Below are 14,173 nucleotides of genomic sequence, written 5' to 3'. Positions count from 1 at the left end.
TGCTGTGAATCTAAAATTGCTCTAAAAAGTCTTTCAAAGGGCGCCTGGGTGGTTCAGTGGGTTAAGCTTCTGCCCGGCTCGGGTCATGGTCTCAGGGTCCTGGGATCGAGCCCCACATCGGGCTCTCTGCTGAGCAGAGAGCCTGCTTCCCTTCCTCTCTCTCTCTGCCTGCCTCTCTGCCTACTTGTGATCTCTGTCTGTCAAATAACTAAATAAAATCTTTAAAAAAAAAAAAAAAAGGTCTTTCAAAAAGGGGCACCTGGGTGGCTCAGTGGATTAAAGCCTCTGCCTTCAGCTCAGGTCATGATCCCAGGGTCCTGGGATCGAGCCCCACATCAGGCTCTCTGCTCAGCAGGAAGCCTGCTTCTTCCTCTCTCTCTGCCTGCCTCTCTGCCTACTTGTGATCTCTCTCTGTCAAATAAATAAATAAAATCTTAAAAAAAAAAAAAGTCTTTTAAAAAGAAAAAAGAATTTAAAAAAATCAACAACTGAACCCGAAATCTTTCCCAAATATGGAGAACCTATTGACAGGTTTTACTCCCTATTTCCTTTCCCTCCACCCTCCCCCCCCCCATTTTGCCATTATGCACCTAAGAAGCTGTTGAGTTTTATCTTGACACAGAGTACAATGAATTAACTAATCCATGTCAATCATTAGGAAACTAGGTGCTACTACTTCAATATTCAATGATGCTTTCATAAGAGTATTATCTATTCTGGCCTTTGTGATATTCTAAGTTACTCTTAAGTACATTTAGAGATCTATCTATCCTAAGGATTTTTTAATTTCACAAAACCATTTTTTTTTTTTTTAATAGCAGTAGAAAGAAAATAAATAGGCCTTCTGGGCTCTTATGAACAGGTTTTCATCAACTGCATACCTACAGACCTATCATAATAAAATCACATCTCTGAAAAAAATGACTCAGATAATGAGTAAATCCACAGAATCTATAACTCAAATTTTCTAAATATATAGAACCTTACATTTATTTTTAACCCTCTGATAAAGTTAAAGAAAAGCTAAATTCAAGCAAAGACTGTTTAATCAAAACAGTTCAAAAACTTATTTCAATGGGGTAATTAATGTAAAATTTGACACATAAAACATGGCTTTTAAAAGAGTAATTATAGGGAAAGCATTTCAAAAGGAAGGCTAAAACCCAAGGTTTTTTTTTTAAAGTACAGCACTTAAATATGGAAGACTCTTTAACAGAACATCTCCACAAAAATGGACTTTTGAGCAAGCATGACTGTATACGGATACAGGGAAGGTCAAATCAAGACCAAACACAACATAGCTACTTTCAGCAAAAGTAGAGCTATAGCTTATTTATTTAAAAAAGGGGGGGGGGGGTGCCTGGGTGGCTCAGTGGGTTAAAGCCTCTGCCTTTGGCTCAAGTCATGATTTCAGGGTCCTGGGATGGAGTCTGCTTCCCACCCCCACCCCACCCCACTCCCCCACCCGCCTCTCTGCCTCCTGTGATCTCTGTTTGTCAAATAAATAAAATCTTTTTTTTTAAAGATTTTATTTATTTATTTGACAGACAGAGATCACAAGTAGGCAGAGAGGCAGGCAGAGAGAGAGAGGGGGAAGCAGGCTCCCCAATGAGCAGAGAGCCCAATGCGGAGCTCGATCCCAGGACCCTGGGATCATGACCTGAGCCAAAGGCAGAGGCTTTAACCCACTGAGCCACCCAGGCGCCCCCCAAATAAATAAAATCTTAAAAAAAAAAAAAAAATGGCAAAAGAGAATGACATAAGGTTCTCCACTTCTCAAGCTCTGGAAACTTCACCAAGGTGAATTAAGGAAGATACAAGTTCATGTGGTAACCAATTTGGATTTTACAGATTAAAATGTAGTATGAATAGAACCCAAGTGTAAAGCCAAGTGCCAACACGGAATTCTGGATGCCAATAATGTTCAGTTAAATTCTATTCACCCTTACTAGCCAATTCATAATTAGTTGTGGAAATTAATTTTCATTATTGAAAATGACTCATACTCAAAAATATTTTCCCATAACTGAATTATAAGAAGAAATCAGCTAAATGGGATAATTTTCTTCTTTAAGATTCTAATTATTTAAAGAATAAGAATAATATAACTATTAAATCTATAGTTTTGATCTATAAATATACTATTTAAAATTAGATAGTATATAATTAAATGGTTCCCAATGACCTCTTTCAAAAGTGATTGTAACTTCAAACACAACTGTAAAGGCAACCCCAATTAGTGCGGAGCCCAAGAGAGAACTAGGTTAAGGAGACCTAAATTCTAATCTCAATACTGCCACTTATTAGCTCTGAGACCTGTATATCCTTGAAAAATAAATTTGAAAGGTTTAGAAAAAACAAGAAAAGGTGACTCTAGATTTTAGGAACACCAAAAAATGGAGTAAAAGATGACATTCTAAAAAGAAATCATGGAAACCATTAATGGACAATATTTATTTGGTAAGACTGTTTCTGTTTCATTCAGGGGGTAAAGTTTATTATGTATAAGTTCAGGGCTGCCAGTGACACAAGCAACAAAGCACAGAAAATGTAGGCCTGAGGACAAACTGAGATCATGTAAAGAAGTAAGTTTTCTCTGAGAGTGAACATAAACAGAAAACTGGACCGTCAGAGGATAGTTTACATCAGCACTCTTCAATAAAATTTCCTGAGATGTTCTTTGTCTTCAGTTTCCAGTATGGTAGCCACTCTAGCCACATGTGATTACTGAACCACTGAAATGTGGCCTGGTACAACTGAGGAACTAAATTTTAAACTTTATTTTATTTTAATTAATTAAAACTTAAGTTTATGCACAAAATGAAATATTACTTAGTAGTAAAAAGAAATGAGCTAGGGACACCTGGGTGGCTCAGTCAGTTAAGCTTCTGTCTTCCACTCAGGTCAGGTCCTGGGATCATAAGTCCTGCATCAGGCTCCTTGCTCACAGGGAGCCTGCTTCTCCCTCTGCCTGCTGTTCCCCCTGTTTATGTAAGCTCTTTCTCTCAGACAAATAAATAAATAAAATCTTAAAAAAAAAAATGAGCTCTCAAGCCCCACAAAAAGACATAGAAGAACCTTAAACTTTACATTGCTAAGTGAAAGAAGACAATCTCACTCAGGAAACTACACAGCACAAAATGTGAATCCTCATATAAACTATGGAACTTAGTTAATAACAATTTATCAACACTGGGTCATCAATTATAACAAATGCACACTAATACAAGATGTTAACAGAAGTAACCGTAAGGGGAAGGTGTATACGGAAAATCTGTACCTTCAGGACATTTTTCTATAAACCTAAAACTGCTCTAAAAAACTGCTCTAAAAAAATTAAGTCTAGGGACGCCTGGGTGGCTCAGTTGGTTAAGCAGCTGCCTTCGGCTCAGGTCATGATCCCAGCGTCCTGGGATCGAGTCCCACGTCGGGCTCCTTGCTCAGCAGGGAGCCTGCTTCTCCCTCTGCCTCTGCCCGCCACTCTGTCTGCCTGTGCTCGCTCTCTCTCCCTCTCTCTCTCCGACAAATAAATAAATAAAAATAAAATCTTTAAAAAAAAAAAAATTAAGTCTATTACAAATTTTATATTTAAGTAGCCATTTGTAGCTAATGGCTGGTAAGGAATAGCACAGATTTAAAGATTTAAAGATTTAATTTAAATTTAAATTTAAAGATTTTATTATTTATTTGACAGAGATCACAAGTAGGCAGAGAGGCAGGCGGTGGGCAGGGGGAGCAGGGGAGCAGAGAGCCTGATGCGGGGCTCGATCCCAGGACCCTGGGATCATGACCTGAGCCGAAGGCAGAGGCTTTAACTCACTGAGCCACCCAGGCGACCCTGGTATCTCATTTCTGACCACTACTTTCAAAAGTATACATACAGGGACATTTTGCTAGCTCACTGTATAGCATATGACTATTAATCTCGGAGTTGTAAACTCAAGCCCCACACTGGGTGTAGAGTTTACTTAAAAATAAAACCTTATGGGGCGCCTGGGTGGCTCAGTGGGTTAAGCCGCTGCCTTCGGCTCAAGTCATGATCCCAGGGTCCTGGGATCGAGCCCCGCATCGGGCTCTCTGCACAGCAGGGAGCCTGCTTCCCTTCCTCTCTCTGCCTGCCTCTCTGCCCACTTGTGGTCTCTGTCTGTCAAATAAATAAATAAAATCTTTAAAAAAAAATAAAAAATAAAAAAAAAAACCTTAGGAAAAAAAAATACACATACATTTAATCCTAAACTACACAAAGTTTATATGCAGCTTCAGTAGCAAAACGATTTCAAATAGTCTAGATGAATATCCTTCTAAAATGATTTTTGTTAAACAGAATTTATGGAGGAAAATTATTTATTGAGTGAGTACTATGTATCAGGTACTATACTGAAGATGTAGGTTATCTCATTTTAAACTTCAAAATAAATCTTTATTTAAGATTTCATTTATTCATTCATTTATTTGAGAGAGAGAGAGAGAGAGAGAGAGCATGCATGCACATGTCCACGCAGATGTGTGTGCTAGCAGCAGGAAGGAGCAGAGGGAGGAGCCTGGGGGGAGGACTCAGGTCTCATGACCTGAGCTAAAACCAAGACTGAGTTGCTTAACTTACTGGCCACCCAGGCACCCCCAAAACAAATCTTTAAAAGGAAGGTATTATCTAGGGCGCCTGGGTGGCTCAGTGGGTTAAGCCTCTGCCTTCGGCTCAGGTCATGGTCTCATGGTCCTGGGATCAAGCCCCATATCAGGCTCTCTGCTCAGCAGGGAGCCTGCTTCCCCCACCCCTTGCTCCCCCCCCCCCCCCCCCGCCTACCTCTGACTACTTGTGATCTCTCTCTCTGTCAAATAAATAAAATCTTTAAAAAAAATAAACAAAGGAAGGTATTATCATTTCTGTTTTTAGAGATGAAGAATCATAAAGCTTAAGTGATAAAAGATAGGAACATAGATATCTGACTCCAAAGACTGTGTTCTAATATACTCTGTACATATTTTTATGACTCCCAAAATTATGAACATAACTGAATTTTCCTACAATGAATTTATCATCAGGAATAGGTTAAAAAAAAAAGGAATAAGTTATATAGCATAATAATTAAATAATGACACACTCAGTCTACTGAGGTGTTGTCCCTATATTAAATGGCACCAAGCTAACATGGTTTTTTTCTGTAAACCCCTCCACTTGCTGTCCCTTTTACCTATAGTGCCTCTACTCCCACAGCTAATTTGCACCTTTTAATCTGCTATGGAATTAGAGAACAGATAATCAAATTTATTAGAATTATGTACAAACCAAGAGAATTCCTAAATCAGTGCCTTAGTGCAGATGGTCTGGTTCATTAATCTTCTAACAATTAAAAGTCTTTTTGTATACTTCTTATTCTAAACTGGGACCTGGAGAGATGAACTACTGCTCTGTAATAAAGCTAAGAATCCAATAATCCTAATTCACTCACAAATCTTCCACTAAGCCATATTTTTAAGTATAGATTTCTAAACATCACTTCACTTAAAGATGTTAGTGATAAATGTTCTGTTTTGTTCTTTTTTAAAGAATTTATTTATTTGAAAGAGAGAGAGAGCAGGCACACAAAGGACGAATATAGGTGGGGAGGGATGAAGTGGGAGGGAAAGGGAGAAAGAATGTGAAGCAAACCCAGATGGAGTATGGAACCACACTAGGGCTCAATCCCAGGACTGGGAGATCATTACCTGAGCCGAAACCAAGAGTCTGACGCTTAACTGACTGAGTCACCCAGGCACCCCAATGATTAAATGTATTACTTTAGTATACTAGCTTTCCTATGTTACTATAAAAAATAAATGAGGTATATATAAAAATATAGAAATATTTATAAAGAGTTAATACTTTTCTGAAAAAAGTCCCCCTATTAAAGAAAAGTACTTAATTGTCTAAGTATTTGTAAGTAATTCTTCCTCATCACTTTTTTTTTTAAAGATTTTATTTATTTATTTGACAGATAGAGATCACAAGTAGGCAGATAGGCAGGCAGAGAGAGAGGAGGAGGCAGGCTCCCCGCCAAGCAGAGAGCCCGATGTGGGGCTCGATCCCAGGACACTGGGACCATGACCTGAGCCGAAGGCAGAGGCCTTAACCCACTGAGCCACCCAGGAGCCCCTTCCTCATCACTTTTTAAGTTGCCCTTATAATGAAGTTTTCCCTTGAAAAAGGGCTATTACTTAAGTGACTTTTTATATGCCCTTCTTGTCCCAAGATTATGGCCAGAGGATATCAAGAGTAATGTGGAGGTTGCTAAGGGCTTGTTTTAGAGTGTTTTCAAGTCTGATGGAGAACTCTTGACATTTGGAAACAACTAAGAAAATATGAATATTTAAAACCACATTTTAAAAAGCGGGGGGGGGGGGGGTGTGTGTGCCTGGATGGCTCAGTTGGTCGGGTGACTGCCTTTGGCTCGGGTCATGATCCTGGAGTCCTGGGATCAAGTCCCACTCGGCAGGGGTCTGCTTCTCCCTCTGACCCTCCCCTTCTTGTGCGCGCTCTCTCTCTCAAATAAATAAAATCGTTAAAAAAAAAAAAAAAAAGCGGGGGGGAGAGGGAGATTAATATCAAAATTCAAAATTTTCTGCCTCACTTAGATCTCCTGTAATTCATTACAAATCTTTACTAATAACATGAAACCTGTTTTGCACCTATCACCATAAACTTAAAGATTTCAATTTAATTGGGGGGGGGGAGTACCATTCTGAATTTAAGAAAAGGATAAGAGTATTTCCAAAGCCTGAAACTGAAACTTCAAATTAAGCAATTCTAAATTTACAGAAGTCTGGGGCACTGGGCTGGGTCAGTCAGGAAGAACAGGCAACTCTTGATCTTGGGTGTAAAGATTACTAAAAAGAAAAAAAAAAACAAAGTTTTTTTTAAAAAAAGATTTTATTTATTTGACAGAGAGAGAGAGAAAAAGAGAACAAGCAAGAGGAGAGGCAGGCAGAGCGAGAAGAAGGCTCCCCAATGAGCAAGGACCTGGATGCGGGACTCAATCCCAGAACCCCAGGATGATGACCCAAACTGAAAGCAGACAACTAATCCACTGAGCCACCCAGGTGACCTGAAAAAAATTTTTTTTAAAAAAGGGTTGTCTGGCTCACTTGGTGGGTAGAGTGTGTGACTCTTGATCCTGGGATTGTTGAGTTTGAGCCCCATGTTGGGTGTAGAGATTACTTTAAAAATAAATAAAATTTCAGAGGTCCAAGTGCATTACACATTATTCCAGAAAAGAAAGCTTAATAATTTTTTCCCTCAATCCATAAACTAAACCAAGGGAAAAAAGCTACAGATCAATTGGTTCTGTAACAGTGTCATGTTTCTGGAGGGAGTCAGGTAAAGCCAAAACCTAGGTTTTTAATACTTATTCAACATGTGATTAAAAGCAGAGTGTCAGGTAAATTACAGCTCCAAAGATTAGCTGAGTAAAATAATTATAAAGTCAGATTCATAAAGATCAAGGAATTTCAACCTAACAATCATTTTCCAATATAATCTCAAATAAGCCCTTGTCTCTTAACATTCCAAATTTCTTCTATACATTAAGGAAAAAAAAAAAAAAAGGGAGGGGGGAGGAAAAAACAAGAGAGAGAGAAACCAAAAGGCAAACAAGTTGTAGAGAGCAAACTCAGTCTTAGCTGCTCCTATCTGTATAGAACATCATAATTTAGTTAATTCTCATAACCCAATAAGGAAATACAAATGAGTCTGAGAATTTGAGTAGAACCCCTTTGGAATCATCAAAATTAAAACTGCAAATTGCTGTGACTTTCAACTTTTCTTCCATAAAGAGTCCCTGGCAGTCTGCCTACTGTACTCAAGAAAAGCATGCAAAGAATGAGGTGGTTTTTGATTCCTAACAATCATATCCTGAAGTTTTTTCCTACAATTTCAATTATACTGCTTCTTAATCTTGATTCAATATAAATTTATGTTAATTCCACAGAGACAGAAAGTAGAATGGTGCTTGCTAGGGACCAGGGGGAGGGGGGAAGGGGGCATAACTGCCTAATGGGTACAGAGTTTCCTTTGGGGGTGATCAAAGGGTTTTGGAATTAAGACAGTGGTGGCTGCACAACATTGTGACTATATTGCTACTGAACTGCTTACTTTAAAATTACTGGGTGCCTGGGTGGCTCAGTGGGTTAAAGCCTCTGCCTTCGTCTCAGGTCATGATCTCAGGGTCCTGGGATCGAGCCCCGCATCAGGCTCTCTTCTCAGCCGGGAGCCTGCTTCCCTCCCTCTCTCTGCCTGCCTCTCTGTCTACTTGTGATCTCTCTCTGTCAAATAAACAAACAAAATCTTAAAAAAAAAATTACTAGTTTTATGTTAAATGAACTGAACCTTAATTAAAAAGTTGTTTATGTCAAGATATATATATATATATTATATATATATACATATAATGTATATATAATATACATATAATACATATATATATATAATGGCCTCTTTAGAGTTCTTCTTCAAAAACATTGCCACCGGGGCACCTGGGTGGCTCAGTGGGTTAAGCCACTGCTTTCAGCTCAGGTCATGATCTCAGGGTCCTGGAATCGAGTCCCACATCGGGCTCTCTGTCCACAGGGAGCCTGTTTCCTCCTCTCTCTCTCTCTCTCTGCTTGCCTCTCTGTCCACTTGTGATCTCTGTCAAATAAATAAAATCTTTAAAAAAAAAAAAAATTGCCACCATGTTCAAATGCTATTTAGATCTTGGAGATTTTTTGATGCATTACAAGTTAAATTATTACCATATACTCACAGTAATAATCAGTGTGATGAGTACTAACGTCAGTGCTAAAATGCTTAACATCAAAATATTGCTGACATAAGACATATATTTGTTAATAATCTCGAAGAAAAACATAGATGAACCTTAAAATATTCACTCCTCTACCACAGGTCACAATTTCAGTCAGCTCAACTGTGCACGAAAGGTCAACTAAAATTTTATACTAAAATTCTTTTCCCAGGGGCTCCTGGGTGGCTCAGTGGGCTAAAGCCTTTGCCTTTAGCTCGGGTCATGGTCCCAGGGTCCTGGGATCGAGCCCCGAATGGGGCTCTCTGCTCGGCAGGGAGCCTGCTTCCTCCTCTCTCTGCCTACTTGCAATCTCTGTCTGTCAAATAAATAAAATCTTTAAAAAAAAAAATTCTTTTCCCAAACCTCAACCAATTAGGAAAACACTGTGAACTAATAAGAAGTGCCTAATATTACATAAAGGGTAAACAAGAATATTATATAAGAAGTGAAAAGGCACAAGTCTGACCAATAACAGCTATAAATAAATATGCTAAAGTTAAATGTCCTGGGGATATAAGGCAACATAATTTAGGATTAGTAAACTGCTCACTTAAAAACACAGAATCTGGGACGCCTGGGTGGCTCAGTTGGTTAAGCAGCTGCCTTCGGCTCAGGTCATGATCCCAGCATCCTGGGATCGAGTCCCACATCGGGCTCCTTGCTCAGCGGAGAGCCTGCTTCTCTCCCTCTGCCTCTACCTACCACTCTGTCTGCCTGTGCTCATGCTCGCTCCCTCTCTCTCTCTCTCTTTCTAACAAATAAATAAATAAATAAATAAATAAATAAAATCTTTAAAAAAAAAAAAAAAACAGAATCTAAGAAACTTTGGAATAAGAAAAATTCCTTTGTATCACGCCAGACAAAATCATTCTTAGGGCGTAACAACCTCCATGGCTAGTCCAAATCCAGCCTAGACTCCAGGATTAAACAAGAGAATAAGGTCTTCAAAAACATCTACAAAAACAGGCTGATTTTGAAATCTACTGTGACTGTTTTGATGCAGGCCAATGTGAGAATTTAAATACATTTGAATCTAACCTCAAAGAATATCTGAACTCCCGAACGTTGACAGGGCCAAAGCTGAAGCAGGTCAGTATACCCTGCCAAAGAACATCTTGCTCCGAGGTATCCACCAAACAAGGATCATTTATCAGTGTATTCTTCACTGTGTTGAGTGCCAACCACTCTCAAGATATATCCAAGGGTAGATTATCTAGCCTCCCACAGAATTCCATTTTGAACCCCAAGATCTAGAGACAAAAAAATGGTGTAGAATTCTAAATGGTTTATGGCCTTAAAAAAATTATAAATGGAGAATTTCAAATGTTAGCTGACCCAACTTGAGCATCCGTGAATGTTACTAAAGCATTTTTAAATTTCCATGAAGTATTTCACAGGCACAATTTAGCAACTGTTTACATAGCAAATTAAAGCCATGAAACGATTACAGTAATACAACAAATCTGTCCTATGTAAATGGTATGAGTTTCTAGATCAACCGCATTTAAATTTACTAAAAGCAAAAATAAGTGTTTCATTTGTAATTCACATGAATAAATACTTTCTCAAACTTAGAAGTGACGGGGCGCCTGGGTGGCTCAGCGGGTTAAAGCCTCTGCCTTCGGCTCAGGTCATGATCTCAGGGTCCTGGATCGAGCCCCGCATCGGGCTCTCTGCTCGACGGGGAGCCTGCTTCCCCTTCTCTCTCTGCCTGTCTCTCTGCCTACCTGTGATCTCTCTCTCTCTGTCAAATAAATAAATAAAATCTTAAAAAAAAAAAAACAACTTAGAAGTATTTGGCAGTGTATAAATAATGTTAATAGAAAGATAGTAGGGCTAAAGGCAAGTACAACATTACAAAGCACAGCTGCTGATCAAAACAAGGAAATCCGTCAACATAGGAAAGGCTTCAAAGTTAAACCTTGAGACACATGGTGGCAGTAGTAAAGCATCTAATTTGTCCACAAGACCTGGGTTTGAGTAAGCTCTTTTACCTATTAATTATGTGGCCTTTTTGCTAGTGACATAGCTTCTCCTAGCCTCAGATTCTTCATATATAAAGTGAGAACAATACCACCAATATTATAGCCTAAATAGGAGAATTAAAAGTGAATGTTTTTACTCATTCAACAAAAATGCTTTGAAAAACTAAATTTTTTAGGTAGAAAAAACTCAAATTCTTCAAATTAATCATATATATTAACTTTTAATATTACCAAGAAAATGCAAATCTAGTTCTTAAGCTATGATTCCAAAACCTTACAAGGAAATTCTTAAATATTACTTGAGAAACTGAAATTATCAGAATAAACACTGATAAAATATGACGATGCAGGGATATCTTAAAAGAGTTTTGACACCTATTAAAACCAGAAGTCTCTAAAAGGTTTTTCAACATTAAACAGAAATAGGGACCCAGATCCAAACCATAAATTGTTAACACCCAATTTCAAATACAAAACTTTAACATTTAAAAATATTTTGTTTGGGGACCCCTGTGTGGCCCAGTTGGCTACCTGTCTGCCTTTGGCTCATCACGATCCCAGGGTCCTAAGATCACCTCCCCACATCAGACTCCTTGCTCAGCCAGGAGTCTGCATCTCTCTCTGCCTGCCTGTCCCCACAATGCTCCTGTGCGCTCCCGATCTCTCTCTCTGACAAATAAAATGTTTAAAAAAAAAAAATCTTTTGTTTTTCAGAAAAATGTTATTAAGTATGAGGCAAATTAGTCCTTCATACAACAAGAAGAGATTTTTTTTTCGTAACAAAGCAAACTAACCACTTAAGATTCTCAAACTTGTACATTCTAATAGGTTTAGGGTCACAAATAAATATAAATATAAATAAATATAAGCATCATTACAAGCTAGAGTACATGCACAAATTAAGCATCATTACAAGCTAGAGTACATGCACAAATTAAGCGTTAAAAAAATTATGGGTTTCAGCACTTCAAAAAAAAAGTGTCCTTTCTGAAAATTACTCCCTGAAAATTCACATTTGCTGAAGCCATGTCAAAGTTGTTCTTTCCCCATCACTTTAAAGTCAAAACATCTACATTATTTATGCTAGGCATAAAATGAAAGTTATTTATATTTTTCCACTTCACTTCAACCCTAAACAACAATAAGATACTTCAACCTCCATGTTTGTTTGATTGCTAATGTATTTACTCTCAATTCTCCTGAAAGAATTAAGGACTAGCTCCACTCATTAAATTTCACATAACCTAAAAATGCTCTGAATTACAACACAGACAATTCTAAGTAGAAATTTACCCTAAAAATGGATAAAAGATATTAACTGGCATCTTCTCTGCACAGATCAATCTTCCTTTTAAGAACACAAACTAGGTGGGCCTCGCAACTGAACATTAAATAGTAGAAAGCAATCTTCCTGGATAATCCAATCAATTTTAATATAAATTTCTGCACACCTGGGTAGAAACTGGAATAGAAATAACTTGAATCACCCCACCCCACCCCACCCCCACCTGGAAATGCACGAGGTAGAGGTCTCAAAAAATTAAATTTAGGTGTTGTCACAGTTAACTGTTGAAGTTACAGGCACCACTGCTGGAGGGCAAATGCAATAAAGAGCTGGCCCTCCAAAAGCCTAAACCCTCAAAAGAGAACAGTGGTTTCTAGTTTTTGAAAGTTACAAAAAAAGTCTTGAAATCTTACTAAAATCTGCTTTAGAAATCACATCTCAAACTCAAAGGAAAGGTTAAGCCTTAGAACAAATTACTGAAAGGCAAAAATTAGAACAGGAGACGAGACACAAGAAGTTCTAGCCCGGAGAAGAACCACTTCTCTCCTGAAGAAATGCTTCTTCGTTAGGTCCATTCTGGGCTAATGTTGTTGTTGTTTCTTATGCGGCACATTAATAATTCAAAACGGTTCGTTTGAAGAAAAGTTCTATTCAAACATTGGTCTTCGCGTTGCCAGTTAGTGGCTTTGTTTCCAGTTTCATGGACTATTCTGGGATGTCAAGAGTTAGATTATTACTGCTCCAAAAGAGCCCTTGTTTCACTCTCACCCGGGACGTGGTCATAACTGATGTGTAGAGGGTACTGAAGCCAAGAGATGTTTTAAGAACATCCTTTGGCCCTCCATCCCTCCCCAGCCCTTATCGATAATCGCGTTTTACCTCGCATGTTTCTTGCTGTTACACGTAAATTTTTTTAAAAAGACACCCGCATACACGATTCCCCTTTCGCCATCAGGAAGAAACAAGACCATCTGGCCCGATCTCCAGGAGCTTCGCGGAAACAGACACCGTGAAACCCACAGGGTCGGAGAAGGGGAGCGCTCAAGGGGTCAGGGAAGGGAGCAGCCCCGAGTTCAGGGACGCGGAGGCGGTGCCAGTTTACAGACGCCTTCACCTCCCCACCCCCACAGACCGGGGGGGTCCAAAAAGCATTTCCTGCGCGCACTCTCCGAACGCCGAGGCCCTCGGAGTAACCGCCGAGCTGGGCGGCCTTTTGGCCTCCTCCCTCCGGCCGAAGTCTCCCGCGCCCTCCCCTCGGCCGGGGCGGCGTCCGCACCTCCCCACGGCCTACCCACCCGGCAAGGCCCTCGCGACCGCGCTCGGAGGCCTGAGGCCTAAGGACGCCGGGCGCTGACAAGCCCCGCCGCCGCCGGCTGGGCCGAGGCGGGGGGTGGGGTGGGGGGGCGGCGGCCGCTACCGCCGAGGGGCGGAGGGCGGGCGAGGACTGCCTCTCCCCAGCCGCGGCTGCCTATTGTTCCCGACGGAGGCCGGGGGGCTGCCCCGCGCTCCCCTCGCCGCCGCCGCCAGCCGCTCGCTCACCGCGCTGGTCCGAGCAGCAGCTCCTCTCAGCTCCGAGTCCCCGCGGCCGTCGCCACTGCCGCGGCAGCCGCCGCCGCCGCCGCCGCCACCGTCGACTCTGATTCTGTCCCAGGCCGCCGGGCCACGGCCGCCGTCGCCACAGCCAGCGCCGCCTCCAGCCTCCCACCTGCTGCTGCCGAGGCTGCTCCTGCAGCAGGGGCCATCTTGTTGGTCGGCCTCCTCTTCCTCCACCTCCTCCTCCGCCCCGTCGCTCGTTGTCCTCGTCCCCTTCCTCTTCCTCGGGCTCCGGCCCGCCCCGGAGACTGGGGCGGGGACGAGGGCGAGGCCCCTCCTTTGGGGGGGCGGGGCGCGCGGAGAGGAGGGACGGAGGGAGGGAGGGAGGGAAAGGAGGGGATGAGGGGGCGGGGCGGGCGCGGGAGGAAAGCTCTGAGTCACCCGCAGCCAACGCCCGGGAGGGAGGCCCGCGACGCTCCCCGCCAACCCCTGGGGCGCACCCACACCCGGAGCCGCCGAACTGGTCCAGCCGTCCGCCGGCCCTCCCCCACCAG

The 14,173-nt window shown here is 41.3% G+C and overlaps 1 protein-coding gene across 4 annotated transcripts in view; it reads right to left on the bottom strand.

The window, feature by feature from the left end:
* Positions 1-13,757, bottom strand: part of RC3H1 (ring finger and CCCH-type domains 1) — an 85,155-nt gene extending 71,398 nt beyond the window's left edge. For 3 of the 4 annotated variants that reach the window (XM_047704087.1, XM_047704090.1, XM_047704089.1), the window contains exon 1: positions 13,626-13,757. The gene's annotated coding sequence lies outside the window, so the exon portion shown is untranslated. Of the gene's footprint in view, positions 1-12,094; positions 12,118-13,625 lie in introns of those variants that run through there. The other variant, XM_047704088.1, reaches the window with a different exon arrangement.
* Between the last annotated feature and the right edge of the window lie 416 nt (positions 13,758-14,173).

This window comes from Lutra lutra, chromosome 15 (genome assembly GCF_902655055.1).
Source record: "Lutra lutra chromosome 15, mLutLut1.2, whole genome shotgun sequence".
Classification (NCBI taxonomy): domain Eukaryota; kingdom Metazoa; phylum Chordata; class Mammalia; order Carnivora; family Mustelidae; genus Lutra; species Lutra lutra.
Note: the sequence above shows the minus strand (reverse complement) of the source record. Positions and strands in the feature narration are given on the sequence as shown.